Source organism: Saccopteryx leptura, chromosome 8 (genome assembly GCF_036850995.1).
Source record: "Saccopteryx leptura isolate mSacLep1 chromosome 8, mSacLep1_pri_phased_curated, whole genome shotgun sequence".
Classification (NCBI taxonomy): domain Eukaryota; kingdom Metazoa; phylum Chordata; class Mammalia; order Chiroptera; family Emballonuridae; genus Saccopteryx; species Saccopteryx leptura.
Genome location: NC_089510.1, coordinates 63,442,654 through 63,449,153, shown reverse-complemented (window position 1 = coordinate 63,449,153; position 6,500 = coordinate 63,442,654).

Sequence of the window (6,500 nt, the reverse complement as noted above, 5' to 3'; positions counted from 1 at the left end):
GACTAGATTACTTAAACTCTTTGAGCCTCAGTGTCTTTACTTGAAAAACGAACCCCATGGTACCGGCTCCCAAGGTGTTAGAGCACAACAAAGCATTCAGTGCAATGTCTGCCATGAAGTAGGGGTGTGATGGCTACTAGCTGGCTCTAAATCCAGTCCATGGCTACTTCCCTGTAGTGGGATATAATTTCCCAGAGCCTTTCTGAAAAGACCGAGGGGGACAAAACATACACACACACACACACACACACACACACACACACACACACACACACACCTAGAACCACCAAGAGGACATTTCAACAGCAACAATTACACTTGCAACATTTACTATTGCTGTGTTACCAAACAAGGTGAAGATAGCAAATCCTATTCAACCACAACAGCGACAGAGATCACCCTGATAATTACCGCAACACCACAGATTTGGTTACTGCAAGTAACTCACTGACCTGACTGGGCTCAAGTTCGTACCTACACAGTAGCTGCACGGGAGAGGCTGAATAACCGGTCTGGTGCCTGGCACTCGAGGTGTGGCAGCCGTAGCACTTGAAAAGTCTTCTTTAAGTTCACTTATTCAGCCCCCTACACCATCCCTCCAGGTACCCTCCCCAAGGTGGTGGCCACGTTTCTCCACCCAAGACAGCATGCAATGGACAGAAAGTGGTGTGCATCGTGAATTACTTTTCTTTTCTGAAGCAATGATACCTTTCCAAGTGAAACAGCCTGGAAGAGCCTAGCATCTCTGTTCTATTAAACCTCTGTTCTCACATGACTAATTAGAGAGTCCACCCACTCTGGAGGCCATTAGGCGGGTGCAAGGAAACATTTCCAAGCAGTGTTCTAATCACAAATTGTATCAGATAGGGCTTTGTAATCAGATGGGGGTTGGCCCGCCCTCCGTGTCATTTTCCAGGTTGTTGGGGCAATGAATCCTTGGGTTGAGTTCAATCCCAGCCCTTAATGAATTGTCTATGTCAGCTTGGCTCAGTCATCTGCCTTCTTTGCATTTCCTCATAAGTGAAATTGTCATGTCTCAAACATTTTTTTTCCTTCATTAGAACTTGTGCAATGTTTCTCTCTCTCTTTTTCCCCCTTTTATTGAATTTATTGAAGTGGCACTGCTTAACAAAATTATACATGTTTCAGGTGCACAATTCTGCAACACATCATCTGCACACTGTATTGTATGTTCACCACTCCAAGACAAGTCTCCTTCCTCCGCCATTCTCTTTCCCTAGTTAATGTTTTCTTGTTTCTGAGCCCTGTTTGATGACAAATTTGTATTCTAGTTTTTACCTATCATTGCCTGGTAGACTTTGAAAATACCACTGCTAGTGCATCCTTAAAAAGAACTGAGTTCAACACCTTCATTTTATAGTTGGAGAAAAGAAGAACTAGAAAGAGAAAGTAGTTTTATCAAAATCATTCAAATTCCCAGTGGGTGGGCTAAAACTTGTGAGTCAGTCAACAGCCCCTTCCACTGTGTTTGTTCACTCCTTCATGTAGTCATTTGCACATGCATCCAATCAGTATTTCTGAACTTCTCTTCCATGTCATGTACTATTCTAAACTCTGGAAATAAAGCAACGAATATAATGACTGCCCTAGAAACTATAGCCTGAGTGGATGTAGACAGACAACAGACAAAATAAATTAGATGAAATGTGCAAAGGAAGTTAGACGGTGGTAAATGCTGTGAAAAAAATAAAGAAGAAATGGAGAGTGGGAATGTCAGGTGGAGGAGCTCAACTATAAAGCAAGGTCATGGAAGACCTCCCTAAGAAGGGAAGAGTGGGTCTTGACTTGATGGACAAGATAGATGAGCCATGAGGGAAGGAGAATTCAGGCATAAACAACAGCAAATGGAAAGGCCCCAAGGCAGAAGCACACTGGGTGTGTCGTAGGAACAGTAAGCTGACAGGAGGAGGTAAGAACAGAGAGGTAATTGGCTCAGAGATCCATGGGCCACTGTAGACTAAGCCAGCAAGATGGAAAACCAGAGGAGTGACATGATCTGGAAGTGGCACAATGACAGCTACTGTGGATAGCAGGGCAGATGGACATACACACTCAGTAATTAGGAGAGTGAGAAGGGTCATGGAAGGGGAATGAAGGGTGGAGCTGGACTGCTCTGCTCTGCTCGGCAGGGAGAAGGAACTTAGCCTGGAGCTCTATTGGGTCAGGAGAGGCTTCCTAGAGGAAGAAATTCACAAGAAAAAAGTGACCACTGGATGGATATAAGGTGACCAACTGTCCAGGTCTGCTGGGGACTCCTGGTTTACAGCACCCTTCTGTCCCAGGAAAACCGAGAGAGTTGGCCATTGTACTATGAGAGTTTCCTGGGAATGCCAGACAGGTGGTGGGTAGTACAAGGGTGTTCTGGACAGAAAGAAAAGATTGTAAACATCTGAGAGGCGGAAGAAGATGATGCTGAGGGTTGGCAGTAAAGGGGAGGAGATGGCAACAGGTCAAGGAGGTAGACAGGGCCTCAAAGTGCACAGCTCTGTGAGCCATGAGAATAAACAAGCCACGGAATCCGTTTTAATGTCAATGGAAGGCTTTTAAGCAAGGAGTGGTAACACTAATAACTTGGCAGTTTTATCCCTTCCCTCAGTTTCCTGACTTGTAACAGAGCTATAAACAGCCCTCATCATTTACAAGTTTCAAATAAAAATGGAAAAGCAAGAAACCAATAAACAGAGTAGGAAATAAATTTGCATCAAAACATTCCAACTGAGTGTTCAGTTGTTCCTTGGAAGTCCTTCTGTCCGATAAGGTCACATTCCCTATGAAGTGAGTTTCATTTTTCACTTTGCTATTTGTATTAATGATGTGATTGTTTTGCTGACCTCAAAAATCTCAGACTCATGATTTTTATGACCTTTCCTTGGTGGTTCTGTCAGCCACTGAGGCCTTATTTATTTTTCCTTCAAAATATCTCTCCTTGGATTTTAACTCTTCCGTCCCACCACCATGAGCCTGGTCAGGCTGTCCTCACCTTGTTCTTGGCCGTGGTGGGCTGAGGGTCTGTGTGTGGGGGAAGGGAGGTGGGGGGTGAAATCAGACCTCCCTGGGTGCAGGCAATAAGTAGTGTGCTGTCTGCAGTGAATAAAATCTCCTCCCCTTTGTATCAGGCTGATCACTCCCACCTCGGCCTGTAATCCTGTTGTATTTCCTTCATTGGTCTCCTGATTCCTGTCCTTTTTCTTCCAATCCCTCGCATCCCAACTTTGCTCTGTAACTGTAGTAAAGAACCACCCACCTGTAGCTTCCCCAAGCCTCAGAAGCTTCCCTGAGGTTGACAAGCTCAAGCCCCAGTACCGCAGCCTAGCTTTCAGTCAAGCCGTCAGTAACCTGAAGCCAGTCCATCCGCTGAAACTTATCCTATTTACCCTGCGTCACGGACCCCATTGGCTGTGAGAATCTGTGCCACAAGAGCTGTGGCTTCCTGCAGCATTAGCTGGAAGGAAACTGCTTTTGGATCTCAGCACTGCCAGAGACTGCTTGTGTGACTTTAAATAAGTCACGTTCTCTCTAATAAACTCAATATTCTCATGAGCCAAATTAGGTTAATATACCTGAGAGCTGAAGTAACAGGATTGTAGGAAGCGCCAAATGAGATCATCATTATGAAATCGTCTGCCCACATGAGCCATGACTTTGATTGTTAAGTAGTGGAAATATTACTTGTCAGACTAGTGGCTGTCACATTTCTAGTGTTGACGTTCATGGCAATGCATGGCTCTGTTTCTGCTGTCCGTTTTTCCTTTTACCTCGTTCATCCTTGCCATTCCATACCCAACTTAAAATTTAAAGAACAGTTTCAGACCAACTGTTTCACAATTCTTCCCTTGCTATTTAAGTCCGCTTTGAACACTGCTCTGTTCAAAAACCTCAAAAGCATACTTCCTTTGTTTACACAGGTACCATGCATATCAGGCAGTCTTCCCCCTTAGCTGTGTTTAGCATTCCCCTCAATGCTGACCATAGCATGGATGTTAAACCGGGACTTGTCAAAATGAATGAATGAATGAATGAATGAATGCATAGAGGCACCTCTTTTGTACCCCTTAAAGCAATATATGCTGATAGTGCCCTCTGCTGCTTAGCAATGACTGTGTTTTCTATACAGTAGAAAAGTAAGTGGGAGAATGATCAGTCAAAGAAATAGGTAAAAAATTGCCCCTTTCAAAATGCTGGGGTAGAGAGGACTAGGCAAGCTGCTGAAAGTCCCGGTGCAGGGACACTAGGACGTCAGACGGGCCAGAGAAGGTGGCTGCAGGGAAGCTGGTATCTTCTTTCTAGATTGGTGATTGACAACCAGATTGGAATTAAACACACCTCTTGATTTTCTATGACAATTTTATCTTCTTTTGTGCCCCTACCTCAGTAAGAAGTGTGTTATTTATGGCCAGAGATGATTTTTTTAAATCTAATTGTATAAAAGTTAACTTTGAAGATTCTAAGATACTTTTTGGGAGAATGCATTAAAAAAAAAAAGTCATGAAAGCTGGAAAAGAATTTCTGGAGAAATCACAGTCCTGTTCGTTTTTCTTCTTTTTAGGTGTTCTGATGGATAGTAAAAATGCCAATTGCCTGCCGTGCATTTGGCATTTTTCTTCTGTTGTCTAAGTTGAATCTCATGACGACTCATCAGCTAGACATTACTAGCCCTCTACAGATGAAGACATGGAAAGCAGGACAGTTAGAACTGTGTCCATTATGACTGAGCTAATAAGGAGCAGTAAGGGAACTTAAGACTGGGTGGCGAAAGCCTGCCCGCTTCCCTGCCACTCTACCCTGACTCCTCTTGTGTCAGGCTACCTGGGTCTAAGTCCAGATTCCACCAGTAACTTGTAGTAAAGTTGAGTAAATAAATTTCCTTTCTTGGCCTCAGTTTCCCTGACTCTAAATAAGAGGTGGTGAACCAAATGCTCTCTAAGGCCCCTTCTGCCTCAGAGTCTGGTATGGCCGTCATTGGCTGACCTCCAAATACAAAGCCTTATTGGGATAATGATTCATTCTTGAGGGCCCACCCCAGGCTCGATCTCCCCCATCTAACCAGCTCCGAATATAGTTTAATGTTGACTTCAGAGAAACAATAACCAAAAACACTCTATGCTTAGCTTTGTAGGACATTTAAATATACTGCTCACAAAAATTAGGGGATATTTCAAAATGAATATGAAGCGATAAAATATCCCCTAGTGTTTGTGAGCAGTGTGTCTTCCTATTAAATTTGTATATCATTCTGCATGTCAATGATACATTTTTTTTTCTTTACAAGAGTCCACAGCATGGTGAATAGTCTATGCTGATTCTGAAGGCAGGGCAGTATGATGTTTTCAGTATGCCCACTGGTCACATTGGACATAATGACAACTACGCTTTAGTTGGTAAGTGCATTGGTGGTCAATGTGTCCCAGGTTGATGGGCCCACCTTGACAGGGCAGGGTCCCCAGGAAAAGCATCTCTGAGTGGTGCTAAGCCTTTAAAGTGGCTCACTGGTGCTGCAAAGTGAGCTCATGGTACAAGGAGCAACATTTGATGTGCTTTTATTACCCTTAGCGACAAAAAACATTACTCAGAAGTCAAATGTCTGGAAGAAAAACTACCCCGTGCTCAGCCCTGCGGCCTGGAAGTTCAAGAGAAGGCTCAAAGCACTCCCTGCGAGGAAACCAGCGTGTCTGAACAGAGCTGTATTCATACCTGGCACGCTCCATGCACTGGCAGCAACTGTCTTGTTGAAGACAGTAGCCTCCCTCTGAATTCCCACTGTGGTGTGGAGGAGTGCTGAGGCTTGGGGTCATGTAAGTTTATAATTCCTCCTGCCTCCTAGCTATTCATTAAAAATTGGTCAGAACTGCAAATTGTCCTTGAAGAGGACAACCACCTATTTTTTTTTTTTTTTTTTTTACTCACGAAACACATCTACTGTGACTTTAAGTCAAATTGTTCGTCTGCCCTGGGTTTCTCATTCCCAATATGTGGATAATGATCCAATCTACTGTGGTGCTGTGAAATGCCTAGTAACCACCATAATAACCAATGAAGGAAAGTGGATCTTCTAAGGAATCTTGGTTGTTTCTAGTCAATGCCTTCATGCATGTTTTTCACTTGGTGCTGAGTAGCTAAAGGTAGAATGAATTGAAAATGAAAACCACTCAGAATGCAATTCTGCTAAAAAACGTTGTTATTCTTTTATCTTGGATACAGGGGGGAGAAAACAACTAAATTGTTTATATTTAATTATCAATATTAACTTCAAGGAAGTATGATTCTAATTCATATTATCCTGTGAGAAAAACATGTCCTAAAACTCTGAACTTTGAGTACAATAGAAATACTGGGGTCTGGTCAGTCAACATTGCTAAACACTGGAATATTATGAAAGCCCAGAATATTACTCTGGTGACCAGAAGCCTTGAAGTTGGCTTCTAAGCCTCAGGGACTCTTATTTATTTGGGATCTAAGCAGTAAAATTGCCAAAGACCTTC